Source organism: Schistocerca nitens, chromosome 7 (genome assembly GCF_023898315.1).
Source record: "Schistocerca nitens isolate TAMUIC-IGC-003100 chromosome 7, iqSchNite1.1, whole genome shotgun sequence".
NCBI classification, from domain to species: Eukaryota; Metazoa; Arthropoda; class Insecta; order Orthoptera; family Acrididae; genus Schistocerca; species Schistocerca nitens.
In genome coordinates this window covers 534,442,494-534,467,150 of record NC_064620.1, presented here as the reverse complement: position 1 = coordinate 534,467,150, position 24,657 = coordinate 534,442,494, and positions in this window count along the sequence as shown.

The following is a 24,657-nucleotide window of genomic DNA, read 5'->3' as shown; positions in this document are numbered from 1 at the left end:
GTGTCAAATGAATTACTGAAATCAAGGAACACGTCACCAACGTGAGCGCCATTGTCCACTGCACTGTGAACCTCTTGGAGGAACAGAACGAGTTGAGTTTCGCAGGATCTCTTTTTGCGGAATCCAAGTTGATTTTTATAGAGGAGATGTTCACTTTCCAAAAACGTCATAGTTCTTGAGCATAAAACATGTTCCATAATTCTATAATAGATTGACGTCAACGAAATAGGTCTATAATTGTGTGTATCTGTCTTACGGCGCCGGCCAGTGTGGCGAGCGGTTCTAGGCGCTTCAGTCTGGAACCGCGCGACCGCTACGGTCGCAGGTTCGAATCCTGCCTCGGGCATGGCTGTGTGTGATGTCCTTAGGTTAGTTAGGTTTAAGTAGTTCTAGGTTCTAGGGGACTAATGACCTCAGATGTTAAGTCCTATTGTGCTCAGAGCCATTTCAACCATTTTGTCTTACGGCCTTTCTTAAAAACGGGAATGACCTGCGCTTTTTTCCAGTCCTTAGGCACTTTTCGTTGCTCAAGCGACCACGGTAAATTACTGCTAGAAGGAGAGCAAGCTCTTTTGCGTAATCTTTATAGAATATTATAGGTATGTCCTTTGGTCCTGACGCCTTTCCACTACTAAGCGATAGTTGCTGCTTTTCAGTTCTGCGATCGGTTATCTCAATATCTGCCATTTCGACATTCTTACGCAGATTGAAAAGAGGGACAGTGTTACCATCTTCCGCGCTGAAACAACTTCAGAACATTGAATTTAGTATTTCGGCCTTCTCTCTTAAATGGAACGCACGATGCAATACTGCCCCTACGACCTGTATCTGAGGAACGGCTGAAGAAAGACTAACCTACGACTATGAATTTAGAAATTTGGAGAAAACTTTTGTCGATGTTGACTGGAATACACTCATTAAATACTGAAGTTTGCAGTTACAAAATGCAGGGAGCGAAAATAGACTTCAGGTATAGGAAATGAATGACATGAAAATGAAGCAGTTGTTGAGAAAGGAGAGATACGGGGCACTATCCGATCTCCGATATTATTAAAATTGTATATTGAGCCAGTAGTAAGGGAAACCAATGATAATTCTGGAAAGCGAATAAAAGTTCATGCACAAGACACAAAATCTGTGTGGTTTTTCGATGACATTTTACGTTTACCAGAGGTGACAAAGGACTCGGGAGAGCAGCTGAACGGGATGAATAGTGTCTTGGAGAAAGATTGTGATGTACACCAACTAAATTTAGTGTAGTCGAATTAAATCAGAAAATACTGAGGGAGTTCAATAAGTAAATGAAACACAAATAGCAGTATATGAGTGTTGCTATTTATACAGTAAAATAACGGATGTTTGGTGGATCATAGAGGATATAAAAAGCAGACGAATACTAGTAAGAGAAGGATTTCCGATAAAGATAACTTTGTCAATATGAATAGAAATTTGTTAGGAAATTTTATTATGGTGTTTGTGTTCAGTATAGCACTGGATACATGTGAAATGTGGACTATAAACAACTCAGATAAAACCTTTTGGAATATGTGTTACCATAGAGTGCTCAAAATAAGGTCCAATATCGAGGAAGTAGTGACGAGGTAGTAAACCGAATTGCCTACAACAGAATTATGGTTAACAACATGACTAAAATAAGTTATTGGTTGACATGTCATGTGCTTAGGCATCAATGCATTCTCAGGTTTGTAACGGAGAAAAGTTTGCATAGCTAAACGTTGTACAGACAGAAGAAGGCTTCAATACGAAAACGAAATTTAAAATTTTGCGGTACTTACGCAGAGATTTAAGACATTTTCAAAGGATAGATCAGCGTGAACACCTAGATCAAACCTGTCTTCGGAATGAAGACCACAATAACTGCCGTATTCATGCCCTGTTTGCTCTCTGTCTCTACAATAAGCTCCCTTGTTTTATCGAGAAACTAACTATTGGACTATCCGTTGATGTCTCATATTATTTAATACGTCTTGATATCTCCTACCAATGTCATCTTTGGTACTTCATTAAGTATCCTATCAGTGCCATCTTTCAGTCGTGTCACGCAGCTTTCGTCTCCTCTGTTGGATTCACTTTATTAGTTTATGTATCCACCTAATTTTCACAACTCTTGTGAAGCATATTATTTAAATTTCGGTCACTTTTCACTTCCTGGTAAGACTACACGCGAAACAAACATTTTAAGAAAATCTTTACCATTTGTGTCCTGTCGTCCTCGGCTGCACATTCATTTACATCATGTTACGTTTTGTATACTGTTGCCAAGTGGTGAATGTTATTGCCAAGTGTCGCACGTGCTTATCCCTCTTATAAGTATGACGTTGCTCTCCTTGTGGCCTGAATGTGTTCACAGATTCGGTTGGGAACGGTAGACAAAGCAACTGAATCCTCTTCTGATGCAAGCTGACTCACAATGCAGCTGTAAGTAGTTCTTGATATTCTGGATTCTGGTTTTGGGACGGAGATTACGAACGAGGTGACCATGATGACAGGAATAAAGCCTCTGTACCTCTCCTAACCATTAGAAGAATCGTACTTCTCCCCAAGTCGCTGCCGTACTCACCAATGATAGTCATGATTGGTAGTGTAGAATTGGTATTCATCGCTGAGCACAATGAAACCTTATTCATAAGCTGTGCATGCTTCCTGGTGGCGAAACTACGCCAGACGCAGCCGTTTGTGTTGCGGTCTTAGCGGCAGCCTACGCCTGGGACTCAAATTTCTTAGTTCGGCTGCATCAAATCTTCTACAAGTATTGTATAATGTTGCAGGCAGTCCGTTACATGTTCCCACATGGCAGGTGTAAATGTGCTTGATGCACAATACAGCGATCCTCCCTTTCACTCATACATCCTTTCTATTGGCAACATCTCTAAACATGCACTCAGGGGTCTATTCTGACTGTCAAACAAAGTAGCAAATCTACCCACGCACTACCAGCAGATGGTGCGTTTACGTGTACATAGTTAAACAGGCATCTCACCACATCTTCTGGGCAAGGATTTATTCAGTTTTTTACTCCAGTTACCTTGGTTTCTGAGGCAAATAGCCTCACAACAGTGAAGAAGCGCGCAATATGTTATATCTGTACCACACAAAATACAGGCTCTGATTTCTTGTAAACGATTATGTGAGATGACGTGGTTGGCATTGCTGTGACCGACAGCTCAACTTCTGAAGTGAGCCACTTTACCCCTGCATTCAATGAACACATACATAACGCGCGTGTTGGCCGACCTTTCATCTGTAAATCTTTCCATAGTAATGATATGTATCATTGATAACGCACAACTAACACCGCCAGAAAAAAAAAAAAAACTAAACAGAACGGAGCAGTTCTGAATAAAAGTTGAGGACAAGAAGTTAAAGAGGGCATTTTCTAAAGCAGGTACCATAAGCGAATGGAGACAAGACATGCAGGGCATACCGTCGACGTTAGCATTGATGTGTAGTATTTTCAATGCAGTGTAGCTATAGAGGCACTTGGAGCAAGGAAACAAATGAAATACTCGTACAACAATAACTCTCTAACAATTCGAGAGATGCCGTGGGTCCCTTGTACATACTGAACAGAAATACTCAGAAGTTGCCGGCCGAGCGGTTCTAAGCGCTTCAGTCTGGAACAGCGCGACCACTGCGGTCGCCGGTTCGAATCCTGCCTCGGGCATGGATGTGTGTGATATCCTTAGGTTAGTTAGGTTTAAGCAGTTCTAAGTTCTAGGGAACAGATGACCTCAAATATTAAGTCCCATAGTGCTCAGAACAGTTTGAAAAATTTTTACTCAGAAGTTAACGCGAGCACCCTCCGAAAATTTGGCGATATATCGCCAGAAGGTTATCACAAACGGCCTACTATCAATATAAATCCGTCCAGGCGATAACAGAATCGCCTGACGAGGGATGACTGCTAGTCAGACACACGCACAGTGCATGTAGTATCAGTAAGCGTGGTGTCCGAGTGTAGAATGGGGAAGGTGCGCGATTATCTGAGTTTGGCCGAGGACAGATTGTGATGACCTGAAGGTTCGGAACGAGCATTTTGGAAGCTGCACGACTTTTCGGGTTTTCGAGGAGTGCAGTGGTGAGTGTCTTCAGCACGTGGCGAAACCAAGGTGAAACCACGTCCTGGCGTCGTGGTCTTGGGCGGTCATCCCTCATTACAGACGTCGGACTTCGTAAGCTGGGTCCACTGGTAAAACAGGACAGGCAGCGAACTGTGGCGGAACTAACTTCAAGCTTTAATGCTGAGCAGAGTACAAGTGTGTCTGAACACAGTGCACCGAACGCACCCAAAGGCCTCCAAAGCCGACGACGCGTTCATGTGCCAACATCAGCACCATGACACCGGTATCTACGAGTAATATGGGCATGTGATAAACACCAACTGACTTTGTCGCAGTGACAGAGCGTTGAATGGTCTGATGAACCCCGATACTTTCTCCATAATGCTGATGGGAGAGAGCGAATCTGTCGACTTCCATGGGAACACCTCCTGGAGGACGGAGACAAGCTGGCAGCGGCTCCATTATGATTTGGGAAACAGTCAGGTGGGCATCCATAGGTCCTGTGAAGCTCTTGCAAGGTATGATGACGGCCAAGATGTATCGTACACTGGCTGCAGACCACTACCATCAGGTTTCACGACGGCAGTGGCATTTTTCAACGACGTAATGCGGCATGTCACAAGGCCAGGAGAGTGATGGAGTGGTTCGAGGGACAAAATGGCAAGTTCCAATGTGACTTGTGATGTGGTGCCTACTCCCTCCAAGGACGTGCCAAGACCTTACTGCTTCCATTCCATGACGCTTAGCCGCTGTTATCCGTGTCAAGGAGGTCAAAGGTGGACATACCGGCTATTAGGCAGGTGTTCAAACATTCTGGCATATATATATATATATATATATATATATATATATATATATATATATATATATATATATATATATACTCCTGGAAATTGAAATAAGAACACCGTGAATTCATTGTCCCAGGAAGGGGAAACTTTATTGACACATTCCTGGGGTCAGATACATCACATGATCACACTGACAGAACCACAGGCACATAGACACAGGCAACAGAGCATGCACAATGTCGGCACTAGTACAGTGTATATCCACCTTTCGCAGCAATGCAGGCTGCTATTCTCCCATGGAGACGATCGTAGAGATGCTGGATGTAGTCCTGTGGAACGGCTTGCCATGCCATTTCCACCTGGCGCCTCAGTTGGACCAGCGTTCGTGCTGGACGTGCAGACCGCGTGAGACGACGCTTCATCCAGTCCCAAACATGCTCAATGGGGGACAGATCCGGAGATCTTGCTGGCCAGGGAAGTTGTCTTACACCTTCTAGAGCACGTTGGGTGTCACGGGATACATGCGGACGTGCATTGTCCTGTTGGAACAGCAAGTTCCCTTGCCGCTCTAGGAATGCTAGAACGATGGGTTCGATGACGGTTTGGATGTACCGTGCACTATTCAGTGTCCCCTCGACGATCACCAGTGGTGTACGGCCAGTGTAGGAGATCGCTCCCCACACCATGATGCCGGGTGTTGGCCCTGTGTGCCTCGGTCGTATGCAGTCCTGATTGTGGCGCTCACCTGCACGGCGCCAAACACGCATACGACCATCATTGGCACCAAGGCAGAAGCGACTCTCATCGCTGAAGACGACACGTCTCCATTCGTCCCTCCATTCACGCCTGTCGCGACACCACTGGAGGCGGGCTGCACGATGTTGGGGCGTGAGCGGAAGACGGCCTAACGGTGTGCGGGACCGTAGCCCAGCTTCATGGAGACGGTTGCGAATGGTCCTCGCCGATACTCCAGGAGCAACAGTGTCCCTAATTTGCTGGGAAGTGGCGGTGCGGTCCCCTACGGCACTGCGTAGGATCCTACGGTCTTGGCGTGCATCCGTGCGTCGCTGCGGTCCGTTCCCAGGTCGACGGGCACGTGCACCTTCCGCCGACCACTGGCGACAACATCGATGTACTGTGGAGACCTCACGCCCCACGTGTTGAGCAATTCGGCGGTACGTCCACCCGGCCTCCCGCATGCCCACTATACGCCCTCGCTCAAAGTCCGTCAACTGCACATACGGTTCACGTCCACGCTGTCGCGGCATGCTACCAGTGTTAAAGACTACGATGGAGCTCCGTATGCCACGGCAAACCGGCTGACACTGACGGCGGCGGTGCACAAATGCTGCGCAGCTAGCGCCATTCGACGGCCAACACCGCGGTTCCTGGTGTGTCCGCTGTGCCGTGCGTGTGATCATTGCTTGTACAGCCCTCTCGCAGTGTCCGGAGCAAGTATGGTGGGTCTGACACACCGGTGTCAATGTGTTCTTTTTTCCATTTCCAGGAGTATATATATATATATATATATATATATATATATATATATATATATATATATATATATACGTTTTTTTTTTAAATGGAACCCCGTTAGTTTTGTTAGCACATCTGAACATATAAACAAATTCGTAATCAGGGCCGTTTGTTGCATCGTAAAATGTTAATTAAATCCGGAGATATTGTAACCTAAAGTTGACGCTTGATTACCACTCCTCCGCTGTTCGATCGTGTGTATCGGAGAGCACCGAATTACGTAGGGATACAAAGGGAACGGTGATGGACCTTAGGTACAGAAGAGACTGGAACAGCACATTACGTCCACATGCTAACACCTCTTTATTGGTCTTTTTCACTGACGCACATATACATTACCATGAGGGGTGAAGTACACGTTCGACGGGCGTTTCATAGGACGTGGAGGACGCATAAATTGGCCATCCCGTTCTCCTGATCTTACACCTCTGGATTTCTTTCTGTGGGGTACGTTAAAGGAGAATGTGTACCGTGATGTGCCTACAAACCCAGAGGATATGAAACAACGTATTGTGGCAGCCTGCGGTGACATTGCACCAGATGTAATGCCGCGTGTACGACATTCATTACGCCAGAGATTGCAATTGTGTGCAGCAAAAGATGGCCACCACATTGAACATCTATTGGCCTGACATGTCGGGACACACTCTATTCCACTCCGTAATTGAAAACGGAAACCACATGTGTACGTGTACCTCACCCCTCATGGTAATGTACACGTGCGTCAGTGAAAAAGACCAATAAAAAGGTGTTAGCATGTGGACGTAATGTGCTGTTCCAGTCTCTTCCGTACCTAAGGTCCATCACCGTTCCCTTTGGATCCCTACGGATTTCGGTGCTCTCCGATACACACGATCGAACAGCGGAGGAGTGGTACTCAAGCGTCAACTTTAGGTTACAATACCTCCGGATGTGATTAACATTTTACAATGCAACAAACGGCACTGGTTACGTATTTGTATATATGTTCAGGTGTGCTAACAAAAGTAACGGGGTTACATGTAAAAAAACGTAGGTTTGTGTTAAAAAAACATACTTCCGTGCATTTTTTATGGTTTGTATTAACCAATTACACTAGCCCCTCTCCTCACGTTAGGTCTGTGGAATCGATTCGTCAGTATTTAATGTGGTAACGTTAGGTGACTCACCCTGTATATATATGATGTTAGGGATGTAAGTTCAAATATTTCTACTGATGAATGAGGAAGTGTACTGAGCAACATTACATCGTTATTTACTTCTTTTGCAAACTAATAATTACAGTTATTACCAGTAGCATGCTGTTATGGTTGGTTGGTTTGGGTTGCTGTCGGAGCGGAGGCCAAACTGCGAGGTCATCGGTCTCATCGGATTCGGGATGGATGAGGAGGAAGTCGGCCGTGCCCTTTCAAATCCACCATCCCGGCATTTGACTGAAGTGATTTAGGGAAATCACGGAAAACCTAAATCAGGAAGTTCGGACGCGGGATTCCCCGTCGTCCTCCCGAATTCGAGTCCAGTGAGCTAAACATTGTGCCACGTTGCTCGGTTTTTGGTTGGTTACTACACCAATGTCCACCTTCCACTAGTAAGCGGTTAATGTTTATTTTACCCTGTACAGATCAGATATTGACTGAATGAGGACACGTAGGCGGAAAACCGGAGGTTTATACGGACATGGGAATCCGTGTCATGGCGCAGCTATGACTGGGCAGTAAACATCAAACAGTATATTGTGTGACGGTTTTGAAGGAAGACACGGAGAAAGAAAACAAATAAAGTGGGTTCATACTAAGGTACCAATGACCACAACAGATTCTTCCGTCCCTTCTTGGTGGAATAACGTACGTTTATCATCGTTGTTTCCGTAATACCGTCTTAAACTCTTCAGTTGTCATTTATTTTGCCAAAGAGCTTGACTTTTCTACTACATTGCTTCAAAATTACCTGAAGTAATTGGACAATCCAAGTCATTTACGGTTTTCGGCAGAATGACAATCTCGTCTCAGCCACTAAACGTTTTACTTCTTCTTCCTGAATGTTAATTCGCTTTCCAAATGTGTCCCTACTTTATTTTACTACCTGCTGAGGAAAATTGGAAGTGGGCTACGAACCTGCCTCACATTCTCTCCAATTAACATTTCTCTTTCATGTCTTTCGACTCCTGGCAGTAGCATGATCTCAGCAAAAGTTAAGAGAACTTTTCGGTGTCTGTATTATATCCCCTCCGGCCGCGTGGCCGAGCGGTTCTAGGCGCTTCTGTCCGGAACCAAGCGACTGCTACGGTCGCAGGTTCGAATCCTGCCTCATGCATGGATGTGTGTGATAGGTTAGTTAGGTTTAAGTAGTTATAAGTTCTAGGGGACTGATGACCTCAAATGTTAAGTTCCATAGTGCTCAGAACCATTTATTGCATCCCCGAAACTTTCTGAATTACAATGATGCTGTTCCAGCCGACAATGTCAAAAGAAAGAAATGAAATATCATCTCCAGGTGGCAGACATTTACCAAACTACAGAGGAATGAGTACAATGAGAAAAATGAGAATATGTAACATAATGTTTAGAGCTCTTAGAGGCATAAGTACGATCGAAAGACCTTTTTGGATACCAACAAATGGAAGGATCACGTATATGAGAAAAGCTACAACTCAAACAAGAAATAATAAAAAAAAGACCAATAAATTTTAACATACACTGATGAACTAGAACAATATGGCCGACAGGTTAATGGCTTGTCAGTTCAAGTTTAGGACGCATAAATCAGCGACTTTGGTGTGCGTCGGACAAGTCCCTGGTAGGTTACGTGGCATCAGATGTGTACACATGGGTGACGCACTTCTTGTAAATTATGGAACGGTGGTTTGTAGGCGAGAAGCTGGCATCCGGTGGCGTCCCAGATGTATTCCGTGGGATTGAGATCAGGAACGTTTGCTGCCCAAGACATCAAGACACCGGCCTGAGTTCAGTACAACGTGCCTCACACTACTGTAGCACAATCTCGACCTTCCGACAAACACTCGCCGTCGGGGCAGACATTAGGCGTCAAGGGCTGAATAGCTGCAGGTGGTTCAGATTAATCTGCAAGTGGTCAACAGCTGTACCACTGCCTTCTATTACTCCTGCAGAGCCCATGGTAGCCAAAGTGAATGTCATCCACAATGTAATTATGTCCCCACCATCACCGTAACTCCCGTTGTCGTTCGGTCAACATGGGAACACGTAGGGGTCGTCTGCTACGGAGTCATATGTTCAACAATGTGCACAGAACGGTGTGCTCCGAAACACATGAGGGTTCAACGACTTTGTCGTCAGATCTGCAGAACATCACCGCTCTACATGCTTTACAATGTGGGCGAGATCTGTGATGAGCCGTCTACATCTCGCTCCCTGCTGCCTTCTCGTGGTCCTGTCATTCCTCAACCACTTTCCACAGACTTTCACGACACTACCACGAGAACAGCTCACCGGATTCGCTATTTCCATAATGCTCGTTTCGTGTCCTTTAACGAAGTCGATTTTGTCAGTGGATTTTCCTATATTCGGCCGTTTCGTCACCAGAATGGTTCCCTATTCATCCCCGTCCCGCTTACCGTGTCACGTGCGTCCTACACTACCATGTGGTAATCAGCCTATCGGAGGGCAGTGGTTATACCTTTTTCCCCATCATTGTTGCACAATACATGGATCAGTGAAGGGTAAGACCAGAAACGACACTTCGGTCAAGTGTTGGTTAGGACACTGCACCGTCTAAGGAAATGCCGGAATGGGAAATTGTGTCCCCTTACGAAAGGACAAACCAACAATATATATAAGGAATACAAATATCTTACAGGAACACAGTATTTACAGTGTACGGGATAAATTCAACAGTAAACGCTGAATCTGGAAAAATCATTTGTAAAGCTTGGCTGGTTACTGATGGGTCAGTGATAGCGGTGTACATCATCATTTAGAGGCTGTGTGGCACAGCCTGAGGGATTTCAGTGGGGACTTTACATACATCCACTCTTGCAGTAGTTTTTTCACCCGCAGAGTATTTTCTTTGAGTTCGGTGGAAGAGTTGCTAAACTTGATTCATCAATGCGCATTTCAGTATCACGACGCACATTGTTACTGGTGCCATCAGTCAACTCCTGTCTACTGACATCCCCTACCAAGCTATATCCACCGCCACTGTACACTGAACAGCCAGCTACAAGGAACACCAAAGTAAGAGATCTCTGGAACAAGGACTGCCAACACATTGGAAACTGAAATGAACGGTTGGAGCTCCGTCGTGGATTGCATTGAGAAGTACCTTTTTTTGCTTATTACTTAACGGTGACTAGATTCGGATGCCTGCGTTCATTTTTGATCCATCCTTATCGCAAGTGTAATAACACACGCAATACCCTACGCACAAATATCAGACATGAAGATAAGCCCAAATATCTGGGAGTAAAATTAGACCGTACACTAACGTTTAGCTCCCATCTGGAAGACACCAAACAGAAATTAAAATCTCGAAATGCCATTATGTCTAAACTGGCCGGAACATCATGGGAGTGCGGAGCTAATACACTAAGGACGTCAGCAGTAGCCCTCGTGTACAGCGTGGCTGAATATTGTTCACCAGTCTGGGCGAAGTGCGCATGTAAATAAAGTAGACACCCAATTCAAAGAGACGATCAGAATTATCTCAGGCACACTTAGGGCTACCCCATGTGACTGGCTTCCAGTCCTTGCCAACATAGAGCCCCCTGATATAAGGCGCTCCATGGCGACCTCAAGAATATATAGGAAGATCGTACACAATCCAGAACTCCCTATACACCAAGGCTTATCACCCATCAACAGGCTAAAATCTAGGTCCCCCTTTTGGAAGATTGGCAGGGAATTACAGGACTTCGACGCAAAGCTAGCCTGGGGGGAATCATGGCGCAAAGGGACACACAAGAACCAAAAGCTTATCGATGACCCCAGCAAGAAGATAAATGGTTTTGATCTCCCTCGGAAGCTCTGGGTTGCCTTAAATCGCCTTAGAACAAGCGTGGGAAAATGCAAACATCTAATGAATAAGTGGGGACTTGCGGAGAGTCCCGTGTGTGAATGTGGTGAAATCCAGACAATGGACCACCTACTGGTGTGTGAAGTGGTAGGACATAGTGGTGAACTGAAGGACATACATTACTTGCCTGACCTAGCCATAGATTGGCTCAAAACTATAAGTAGCATTGTGTAGTGTTGTAATTTCCTGGTGGATTGTAATGACACTGTAATATTTGCCTTGTATATGCCGAACGAATAAATAAAAATAAACTGCCCATGCAATGATGATCAAAGTTGCACTATGGCCGACTCAGTAACAGTAAACAGACCACATAGGAATGTTGATCTTAGTACTATGTGGTGTATTTACTGTTGTGGAGTCGGGCATAGTGCCGCTTGATTACCACATAAACTACAGTTTTCGTTCATAAGCTCGCCTGTAATGTCACAATTACGACACGTATGGTTGGAAAATGGACACAGGTGTCCGAAACTAGCCACCAACAAGAAACGAACAATACTTTTCGATGCAACTTATGACAGAGCTGCAGCCATTTATTTAAATTATAAAACAAGTTTCGGACCTGTTTTTCACCTGCGCCATCCAGCAATTTTGTACATTAAATTACCAAGAACGGGAATGATTCGAAGAATATAACTGTGATATTGTGGGTCTCGAACTTGACTGAAAACTGAGTCAAATTAAATAGAGTCCGCACAGGATATGGTCGGTGCTCTGACTCACTCTATAAATGAGGTATTGTGGAATTCTCCGAGTTGTGACTGTGGTACACTGAAAGGATCTATCAGGCATATAAGAGTGTGTTCTACGATGCAATAACGGCACTTGCAATGATTTTATGAATACCAATTACAAAGTGGCGGAATGGATCAGAAACCCAAATATTAATATTCAGTCGATTATTTTTGTTTTAGACAATGACATTCGTTGACCATTATTGTAAATGTATTGCTCCTGTAATACCGTACGATTGATGATGATAATGACGGTGAGTGGCGCTATGCTGCGTATCAAGAAGAAATAAAATAAGGAGACATCACAGAACATGGACGGAAGTTTTGAGGCGAAACAGTCAGCCATCACACTTTTCGAGAATTTCGAGGAAGAAGCAGAAGAATATTTATAGTCCATAATTACGTTTAGTTCTTCTGAAAACACTTGTCTGCTTTCCTGCTTTAATGTGACTGGCAAACTTCGTTCTCATGTCTACCATTTGAAATGTAGCCTTTACCCCTAACCAAGAACAAAATTTTAATGGAGTACGAGTAATGTAGCTACGTTTACGATTATGATAAATACGGTCATTGCACTAAAAGTGGACTACAAAGTTAGTGTTTGTATAAGCTGACGTTCCTTGCTGTCCTGAAATAATGTGCCAAGTCAGTTAATTGTGGCACCAGAACGATACGTTCATTTTCGTCCCACTGCAGATGTGAGTTATAAGCATCATCGAGGCCATCATGTATGAAAGTAGTTTCGTCAATGAGCTGTATGCATGGGCTTAGTCGATGATTAGCAATTAGCTATCAATAAAATTCCAATCACTGAGCTTCATCACCTGCATGAAAGTGTTAATGCCGCTGACGATGCCATACACGCAAAATTGACAATCACTATATTAATTATCAGCGGGCAGAACACTGGCACTAACTGAATTTCTTCATGCGTTGTAGAACTGTGTTATAGCGACGGAAGAATACGCTATATGCTATCCACATTTTGTTGTGCTGCTCAAAAACTCGATTAAATATTATATATTTATGAATCCGTTGCTCGGTGCTCAGTAAATTGTGTGCTGTTGTCTTTACAGTCTACAGTAACATTTCCTCTACCCGAATGAAACCTAATTTCCCTCTATCTGGAAATAGTTATGTTTATAGGACTTTTTTTAATACCTGTGTTACCGCAAGCAATAGAAATTATGGCATGGCGTTAATTGAGAATTCAGAGTTATATATTTCCTAGCAACGGTACACGTTAACTTCAGCACACTATGGAAACAATCTCTGATGTCTTGAAACATGTCCTATATCTCTATCCCTTCTTTTTGTCAATGTTTAAAAAAAAAAGTTCAAACGTGTGAAATCTGATGGGACTTAAATGCTAAGGTCATCAGTCCCTAAGCTTACACACTACTTAACCTAAATTATCCCAAGGACAAACACACACACCCATGCCCGAGGGAGGACTCGAACCTCCGCCGGGACCAGCTGTACAGTCCATGACTGCAGCTCCCTAGACCGCTCGGCTAATCCCGCGCGGCTCATTGTTTTCGATATGGTCATTGCTTCTCCGAGTCTGCGGAGAACTTCCTCATTCCTTATCAGTCCAACGAATTTTCTACATCCTTCTGTAGCACTACATCTCACACGGTTCAATTTTCATCTCTTTCTTGTTCTCCCACTGACCATGATTCACTACCGTACAAAGGCGTTCTCCAAACCACATTATCCGAATTTTTTTCCTCATATTAAGGTCGATGTTTGACGCAAGCCATCTAATCTTGGCCAGAAGGCCCCCTGTGCCTGTGGTAATTTGTTTTTATGTGCTTCTCCCTTCGTCTCTCATGTATTATTTTGCTTTCATAGCAACAGGATTTCTTAGTTTCATCCACTACGTGTTCCCCAATTATGACGTTAACTTTATTCCCAAACTCATTTCTGCTATTCCTTATTACTTTCGTCTTTCTTTACTTTACTTTCAATACGTAATATGCACTCATTAGACTCTTAATTCCTTTCAAGGCGTCCTGTACCTCTTGTTTTTTCGCTGAGACCAACAATGCCATCAGCCTATCCTATCACTGCAGTCCTTTCACCAGGAATTTTAATCCCACTTTCGAATATAATTTTTTAATTGAGTCATTGTTTCTTTGATGTATAGATCGAACAACGGAGGCGAAAGAATACATTCCGTCTTACACCTTTTCTAACCCATGCACTACTTCTTTCTTTTCCTTTCTTTTGTACTGTTACCTCTTGGTTCTTGGGCATGTTGTATATTAACTCTCTCCCTGAAGCTTACACCATTATTCAAAGAATTTCAAACATCTTGGAGCTATTTAAATCATTGCACGCTTTTTCCAGGTCGACAGACGTGTGATTTTGTCTCGATTGCTCTTAACTCATGCTTCCGTTTTCAACCACTACGTCAGAACTTACATTTACAAAAGACAAATTTATCACCGTTTAACAGATGTGCAGTTTTCTATTCTTTCATTTTCCGTATTTTTCTTGTCAGCAACTTGTCTGACTATGTCATTACATACGTGTAGTTTGTATCCATTAAAATTCCCCGGGTGAACAAAATAAAAAAAAGAAATGACACACACAGTGTGGTTATCTCAATACTTACATAAAAACCAGGCACTCATTTGCATCCCCTTTCGATCAAGTTCTGTCGCAGGCCTCACAGATGTGCGTGTTACACAGTTGTCGTTGTTATCTAGGATGGTTGACAGGTGACAGGTCTCCAACTACGCAGACGTTTCTACATGAAACTAACGCAGTGGAAAAGTATCAAATATGATATCCTACAGGATTCATTTATTGTTGGATCTTCTCGGCGATGAAGGAAACTATGTTTCAGCGTATAACGTTCCATTCCTAACCTGGTGAGGATCAGTTGCTTGCTTCGGTGCGGCTGGTAGGAGGATCGCTACGCTAGGGTGGTATTATGATTAGCCACAGTTAATTGTTTACCAATTCCCGACAGTCATATTCCCAGTGGCATATGATTGTACTGTCCGACAGAGAGATGGTAGCATAGTCGTGGGCATGAACGATAATTGTCATTCAAAACGACAAACGTAGGACAAAGTATGTTTTACAGGAGGCAATATAGATAATTCGTCGGCGCATGCGTTAGCCGTCACGAGTTTGTACTCACCACACTTTTGGACTTAATAACAACCAAATAACAGAAAATATGTAACTCTTCAGGCTTTCCCGGCGATCTAATGACATCTTGGGTTGTCGGGTGTTCTGCCGGATATCAGCGTCGTACTTGCACGATATTGCGGTCACGTAGCTCGTACCCTTCATCAGGTGCGATCTGAGACTGCTCCTCGAGTGGACCTCGTCCAGTATTTATGCCTATGGACTTCCCCTCCACCAACGGCTGCAGGCGCTTCCTCTGTGGTCCGCGCCCATTCCCTGCGACCTGCTGGAGCGTTGCTGCTCCGTTTTCCGTTTGCTGCGGTTCTAGGTGTTCCCTCTGCGGTCCGCACCCACCAAACCCGCTCCTGGGGGTTTCATCTACGGTCTGGGGTACCAAGCGTTCCCCCTGCGGTCCGCGCCCGCTCACCACGACCTGTTGGAGCGTTGCCGCTCCGTTTTTCGTCCGCTGCGGCTCTGGATGTTCCCTCTACGGTCCGCGCCCACCAGTCCCACTTCTGGGTGTTCCATCTTCGATCTGGTGCGCCTGGCAGTCCGTCAGGGGCTCGTTTTCCATCTCCATGTCTCTGGTTCTTCTGTTTGTGTAGTGTTGCAGCTGGCCCCGTTGCTCCTTTAACAATTCCAGAGCCGGATCCCAGGCTCTGCTTAGCTGGTACCCTGAGTCACGGTTCATAAGATCGTCAGCCATTTTAATTTCTATCGATTCTCTTATAACACTGTCCCAAAATCTGGGTGTTTGTGCTAGAATCTTGGTATCCTCATACTTCACGGCATGATCTAGTTCTAGACAGTGTTCAGCAATGGCTGACCTAGTTACCTGTCTTAATCTAGTGTGCCTCTGATGTTCTTTGCACCTGATTTCCACAGTTCTTGTCGTCTGGCCAATGTAGGACATGCCACATTGACAAGGTATATTGTAAATCCCTGGTTTTCGTAATCCCAGGTCGTCTTTGACACTCCCCAACAGTCCCCCGATCTTGTTGGATCGACAGAAAACACACTTGATATTGTGTTTACGGAGGATCCTACTGATTCTGGCAGAAATAGAGCCAGCATAGGGCTGATATACCACCGTCTTTGCTTCATCTTGGTCTTCTTCAGGAACCTGTGGTATAGTGGCTGGTTGGAGTGCCTCTCAATTTGTCTGTTCGTGTATCCATTCTTGGAGAAAACTGTTTTGAGACGTTCTATCTCTATAGGTAGATTCTCTTGGTCTGACAGGGCACGTGCTCTGTGGACCAAAGTCTTCAGAACCCCATTCTTCTGTGCAGGGTGGTGACTGCTGCTGGTCTGCAGATATAAATCAGTGTTTGTTGAAGACTAGTGCTCTCTTGAAGGAAACAGGGATGCCCGATAAGATCATCAGACTACTACGGGAAAAAGCGCCAGTGCCACCTAGACGGTATGGTCTGCCTAAAATACACAAGGAGGGCGTGACCCTACGTCCAATTGTCAGTAATATTGGGGCACCTACGTACACAACAGCCAAGTACTTGAAAGGTCTCCTGTCTCCATATGTGGGGAAATGTATTCACCACATCCGCAACTCAGAAGATTTCCTGCAACGCCTCAAGCAACTGCACATCACAGATTCGGACATCATGGTTAGTTTTGATGTGGTATCGCTGTTCACCAGGGTCCCACTGAAGGATTCACTAGAACTGATTGCAGAGAAATTTGACGGTGCTCTGTTGGACCTGTTCAGTCATACACTGACATCCACGTATTTCCTGTACAGAAACCAATATTACGAGAAAACTAAAGGTGTAGCTATGGGCAGCCCACTGTCCCCTGTGGTTGCCAACATGTTTATGGAGATTTTTGAGGAGAGGGCATTGGAGACAGCTACATTTAAACCCACATGCTTCTTTAGGTATGTGGATGACACCTTCGTGATCTGGCCACATGGGATGGACAGGCTCATTGAGTTTCTTGAACGTCTTCACTCATGCCACAATAATATCAAGTTCACCAGGGAACTGGCGAAGAATGACCAGTTGCCAATTCTGGATGTACTAGTCCAGAGGAAAGCAGATGGATCAATTGGCCACAGTGTGTACCGAAAATCAACACACACTGATTTATATCTGCAGACCAGCAGCTGTCACCACCCTGCACAGAAGAATGGGGTTCTGATGACTTTGGTCCACAGAGCACGTGCCCTGTCGGACCAAGAAAATCTACCTATAGAGATAGAACGTCTCAAAACAGTTTTCTCCAAGAATGGATACACGGACAGACAAATTGAGAGGCACTCCAACCAGCCACTATACCACAGGTTCCTGAAGAAGACCAAGATGAAGCAAAGACGGTGGCATATCTGCCCTATGCTGGCTCTATTTCTGCCAGAATCAGTAGGATCCTCCGTAAACACAATATCAAGTGTGTTTTCTGTCGATCCAACAAGATCGGGGGACTGTTGGGGAGTGTCAAAGACGACCTGGGATTACGAAAACCAGGGATTTACAATATACCTTGTCAATGTGGCATGTCCTACATTGGCCAGACGACAAGAACTGTGGAAATCAGGTGCAAAGAACATCAGAGGCACACTAGATTAAGACAGGTGACTAAGTCAGCCGTTGCTGAACACTGTCTAGATCATGCCATTAGGTATGAGGATACCAAGATTCTAGCACAAACACCCAGATTTTGGGACAGTGTTATAAGAGAATCGATAGAAATTAAAATGGCTGACGATCTTATGAACCGTGACTCAGGGTACCAGCTAAGCAGAGCCTGGGATCCGGCTCTGGAATTGTTAAAGGAGCAACGGGGCCAGCTGCAACACTACACAAACAGAAGAACCAGAGACATGGAGATGGAAAACGAGCCCCTGACGGACTGCCAGGCGCACCAGACCGTAGATGGAACACCCAGAAGTGGGACTGGTGGGCGCGGACCGCAGAGGGAACATCCAGAGCCGCAGCGGACGAAAAACGGAGCGGCACTGCAGTGCACTGCACTGCACTGTAAGTCTCTGGTTTCATCTACCAGGAGGGAGACAGGCTAAGCAGCGAAGCTGCTGTTCCTGTGTGGACCTCAAGAACTATTGGTTGGCCTCACGGTTAGGATTGGCCTATGTGAGCGGCCGCGTGGGGGCGGACGCTGAGTCAAAAGCGTCATAGGGGCTGCGGAAGAAACTACTCCCGCAGCAGGTCAGGCCAACGCGTGGTCGGCCTGCGTTGGATTTGGTGTTCAAGTCCGCGTATAAGACGACTGCCAGAGTGTTCTGCAGAAGCATAGAACACCCTGGCGGACTGCCTGATGCGATCCCGCAGCAACGGGACGCCAGCTTCCTCATGAAGCAGCCTTGTGGAGTAACGAGGCGGCTTGTGGAGAGCGAGTCGCAGCGCCAGATTCTGGACACGCTGGAGCATCGCAACGTTCGACGGAGCGGCATTGCTCCACACGACGGCGGCGTACTCGAGTACCGGCCGGACGAGGGCCAAGTACACGGTCAGGCCGTGCCGAGGGGGGAGGGTGGATGTGGGGTTCAGTTGCGGGTAGAGCGCCCGGAGACGCCCAATCGCCCGCCCCCTGATGTCACGCATGTGCGGCAGCCAGGTGAGATGCCTGTCCAGCGTCACACGGAGGTATTGGCCGGCTGGTGACCCTGGGATGGGGCCTCCCGAGATCGAGACAGGCGGCAGGGCAGGAGGCAGCCGAGTGAAGACGACCGCCTGGCTATTGGCGCGGTTAAATTTGAGACGCCACTTGGTGGACCACGCCCCCATGACGTCGCACGCTGGTTGGGAGTCGGCGGCACATCGCGACCACGTTCAGGCTGCGGATGAACAACGCAGTGTCGTCGGCATAAAGAGCCAATTCCACGCGCGCCACCCGCGGTGCGTCAGCGGTGTACAAGGTGTACAGCAGGGGGCCAAGAACCGACCCCTGCGGTACCCCCGCACGAATCGGCCGGTCGGTGGAGGTGCCGGCAGCGGCCCGGACGTGGAAGGTGCGGCCCGCGAGGTAGGACCGCAGCAGAAGGGCGTGGGACGTCGGGACCCCATGTACAAGGAGCTTGTACACGAGGCCCTCGTGCCACACGCAGTCGAACGCCTTGGAGACGTCTAGGAGCACCGCCCCAAGGTACTCCCGAGACTCCAGCGCCCGCATCTCCTGTTCCACCAGGCGTAAGAGCTGGTGCGTGGTCGAGTGGCCCCGCCGGAATCCGAACTGCTCCGCTGGAAGGAGCCCTTCGGCAGTGACGTGGCGCCACAGCCGCTCAACGTACAGTCTTTCAAAGATCTCGGAGAGAGACGGGAGCAGGCTGATCGGCCGGTAGTGCTCCACCCGACGCGGATCCTTGCCGGCCTTGGGGATAGCCACCACTTCCGCGTGTTTCCACGCGGAAGGGAACATCCCGGAGCGGAGAACGCAGCTGAATGTGTCCGCCAGTGATTGATGGAGTGCCGGCGGCAATAATCGCAGGAGGTGGTTCGTGACACCGTGACACCATCGGAGCCACCCGCCTTCTTGGGGTTGAGGCGGTGGAGCTGGAGTCCAACCTCGTCGGCGGTGATGGGTGCGATCACATAGTCAGCAGCCCTGGCGGCGAGGAAAACCGGCAGGCGGTCCACCACGAGACGGACGTGGTCGGCGTCGAAGACGTCCGCGACCGGGCGGAAGTTGTCGGCGAACACGTCGGCGAGGGCGTTGGCCTTGGCGTCCAGGGCACAGACAACCTCGCCGCCGACGTGGAGCGGAGGAACAGGCTGATGGCGGCGGAGGAAGCGCTTGGCGGTCCGCCAGGCACTCCCATCAGTCGTGTTCAGGGTAGCCACAAGGCCAGCCCAGTCACGGTTTCGGTGTTGGTCGATAGCGGCCCGGATTTCGCGCCGCGCCCGATTGAGGCGGCGCTTGGTCGCAGGCTGGCGAGTGAGCTGCCACTCACGGAAGAGACGGTTTTTGGCCGTTATAGCCTCCAAGATGTGCGGCGGAAGCTACCGGGACATCTCACGAGGCCGCCGTGGCTGGCGGGGAGACGCAGCGGCAGCAGCAGTGAGTGTGTGCCGCGTAAAGAAGGCCAGCGCAGCATCAGCCCCCTCCAGGGCAGGATCCGGAGCACTGTCGAAGGGACCGAGCAGTTCAGCCTGAAAGCGGGCCTCGTCAATGCCGCGGAAGGTAGGGAGGGAGGCGCCGACGACGTCCATGTCGTAGACCACCGGAAGGTGGTCGGCGGACAGGGCGCAGCGGACAGTAGCTGACGTAAAGTGCCCGACGCCTTTCAGGACTGCGACGTCGAGCACGTCGGACTGGCCTCGGTTGGGTAAGAAGGTGTGGTCAAATGGACCCAGGACGACAGCGCCATGACGCTGTGTGATGCGAAGAAGGCGCCGCCCGCTGACGTTGGTGACTCGAGAGTTCCACTGTGGGCTCTTGGCGTTCAAGTCACCCGCAATGAACAGTTTCCCACGCAGCGTCAGCAGTGCATCAAGGTCGGCCTCCAGGAGGTGGCCCCTCGGGGGCCTGTAGACGGCGATGAAGGTAATGACCCCCGCCGTGGTGGCGATAGCCACCCCAGTGGCCTCCACGGCAGTGAGAGGCGGCAGCAGGACGGCATGGTGCTTCAGCGAAGTCTTCACATAGACGGCGGTGCCTCCGCCATGGGTGGGCTGATCGGTACGGTAGCAGCGATAGTTCGCCACCCCGACGGCCACACCAGGTTTCAGAAACGTCTCGCAGACGAGACAAATGTCTATCGTCTCATCCCGGAGGAATTGGCGGAATTCCCCTTGTTGGGGAACCAAGCCGCGGGCGTTAAAACCGCACACGGTGAGCCCATGGACATGCTCATTATCCATGGTGGTCAGCAGGAACAACGCCGGCCTGGAGGGCGGACGTGACGGCAGTGACGAGCACCGGCAGCTGCTCGAGCAGCTGGCTCAACGAACGCAGGAGCGTACGGAGCTCAGCCGCATCGGGAGCCGTGGGGGCCCCTGGGGCGGCCTCCAAGGCAGGAACAGGAGGCTGCGGCGGGACCGCAGGAGGCGGCGTTTGCGGGGGCACAGCCCGAGGGGCAGACCGCCGTCGCGGGGCATCAGCGGCTGGACGTTCCGCCGCGGAACGCCGCGGTCGTCGGCGGCGCCGGCGGGGGGCGGCAGCTGGTGCGGGAGGCGTGGGTTCAGGGGCAGCAGCCGCATCGGACGAGGCAGGCTGCTGCGGCGCAGCGCCATCAGAGGCAGCAGGCCGCTGAGAGGAGGGGGCGGGCGCCCCCCCCCCCTTGGCGGCATCAGCGAAGCTGGTACCAGACTGTATCTTGCAGGAAGTGGCAGCCGGGCCACGGCGCTGATGTCGGCCACGCTGGAAGGCCGGACATCCCCGGTAGCTCGCGAAAACGGAGCGGCAACGCTCCAACAGGTCGTGGTGAGCGGGCTCGGAGCGCAGGGGGAACGCTTGGTACCCCAGACCGTAGATGAAACCCCCAGGAGCGGGTTTGGTGGGTGCGGACAGCAGAGGGAACACCTAGAACCGCAGCAAACGGAAAACGGAGCAGCAACGCTCCAGCAGGTCGCAGGGAATGGGCGCGGACCACAGAGGAAGCGCCTGCAGCCGTTGGTGGAGGGGGAAGTCCATAGGCATAAATACTGGACCAGGTCCACTCGAGGAGCAGTCTCAGGTCGCACCTGATGAAGGTTACGAGCTACGTGACCGAAATATCGTGCAAGTACAACGCTGATATCCGGCAGAACACACGACAACCCAAGATGTCAACAGAAAATATATCTCACATATTAGCTACCACTGGTGGCTATTACAGACGATACAGGACGAACATTAATAAAATCGAAAAATTGCTGGGACAGATTCCTAACTCGAAATTGACGAAAATTGGCCTTATGAATATGTGGCGGGAAATGCATTGTTGCCACTGTACATGGCGCTGACTAATAGCAGTCGAGAGGCTGAACCTGGTCCTCCAGATCTTGTGTACGCACAGTCTGTCGTTTCCCTACACTTTCGTTTGCCTGAAAGGACCAATGATCACACAGACGCCCAAAATCGTCTTGAAATGTTCTATGGTGTAGCTGGTGATTGTGAGGGTACTGTTTTAGATACGGCCATGCAGCCTCTTGACCGTTTCCATCTGCTAAGCCGTACACTAACACCATCTCGGAAAATTCTGCTGCTTATAGTAAGCTGCTTCAATCACATAGCTTGCAACACACAAAGAACACACGGCACGGGGTCAGAAGAAGTTTCATTCGTTAGCGCCATCTATTGTGGCAACGTTGCATTTCCCGACAGATGTACTTAAGACCTTTTTCTCCATTTACAGTCAGGAATCCGTCCCTGTAGTTTGTCAGTTTTACTACTGTTCACCCTGTACAAGCATTCAATAGAGTGAACGTTGGCTTTACTCTACGTTATTAGTGTGGTTTTAATCCACAAGGACTTTAAATAAATTGAAAGTAAAGTAATTAGTTAATATTCCTGCTGTGTTCTTCAGTCTGATTTGATGCAGCTTCCACGCTAGTCCTTGCTGTGCAAGCGACTTCAAGGCCTTCGCCAACCTGTACGATTTTTACCCGTTCGTCCTCTCCCCATTTTCTTCCATTATCGCTTTGCTAATTTCATGGAGACCTCTGTATGAGCCTTACCAACCGATCACTTCTTTTAGTCCAGCTCTACCATAAATTTCTTTTTTCCTAATGTAGAGTAGGTATTCGAACTACAGATTTAGTCGTTTCAAAAAACTTCTACCTTCTACCTATCTGAAATGACTATGTCCACGTTTGACTTCCATACAAGGCTACACTCCAGACAAAGATCTCCGCAAAAGAATCCCTAATACTTAAATTTACTTTAGACTAGCAGCAGTGCCCGGCGTTGCCCGGGATGTTTAATATGTGCCACACAAAATGATTGGCCCTGTGCCTTGTTGATACTCATACCGAATGGAAGACGCATGGGATATTGCAACTGCTTTAAATGGAAAATCATGGGTATCAACGGAATGCGACGAGTAAATACGTCTTTATCTGTATGAAAAAATGGTTAGTTGCGCCATCTGTTGTTACATTTTGCGATAAGTATCTCATTGTGTTTTTGGAAAATCCTTCTTCTGTTGTTTTAGCTCACTCCTCACTATTTCAAGTAGGGCTGTGTCCGAACACGACTGGAAACGTTAAAACAATTTACGTTGCAGTTCGGGATATATCAGGTTCGGTACGATCTTTTGATCGACCTGCGACCAAATGAATTTTGTTGGCACTGTTTTCATGACTTCTCTTAGCCTTTATATGGCACTGTCGATTTTAAAAATAAAAATAACTGTGAAACACGGACTAAAGTATCTTCTAGGATATAGGTGCTGTGGATTTTAATAATAAAAATAACTGTGGAACACGGACTAAAGTATCTACTAGGATATTGGTCATGTGTAATAACAACTATTAATCGATAAATAAGAGTTTGCAATCATGTTTCTGTCAAATTCTCGAACTTTCGATCGTCCAGCAGTTTACTGGCATCTGATGATACTGCCTCCAATAGGGGTATGGCCACTGTAATTTATTCTCGTGGTAAATGGCTCTGAGCTCTATGGGACTTAACTTCTGAGGTCATCAGTCCCCTAGAACTACTTAAACCTAACTAACCTAAGGACATCACACACATCCATGCCCGAGACAGGATTCGAACCTGCGACCGTAGCGGTCGCGCGGTTCCAGACTGTAGCGCCTAGAACCGCTCGGACACGCCGGACGGCCATTCTTGATGTAGGAATTACAGTTTACCGCGATATATTTCATTTGTTAGGTATCTAATTTTTCATTAAGTTTCACCTGAATGTCGAAATTTGAACTACACAGGTCAAGTACTTTTCGAGCTATTTGGTAACAGCGTTCCTCCTTCTATATATTACCTGTGTCAGCCGAAATGTTCATTAGAGAACCGTTTAGAAATTTGGAGTAAGTGGCCCAACAAATTTTAGAAATTTCTGTTAACAGTCTTTCCCTTTGGCATATTACATTCGTATATGTTCCAAGTCAGGTTACGGAATATTACACTATGTGATGAAAAGTATCCGGACACCCCCAAAAACATACGTTTTTCGTATTAGGTGCATTGTGCTGCCACCTACTGCCAGGTACTCCATATCAGCAACCTCAGTAGTCATTAGACATCGTGAGAGAGAAGAATGGGGCGCTCCACGGAACTCACGGACTTCGAACGTTGTTAGGTGATCCACTGTTACCGATGTGATAGTAAAGTGGAAACGGAAGAGAAACACGTACAGCACAAAAGCGTACAAGCCGACCTCGTCTGCTTACTGACAGAGACCGCCGACAGTTGAAGAGGGTCGTAATGAGT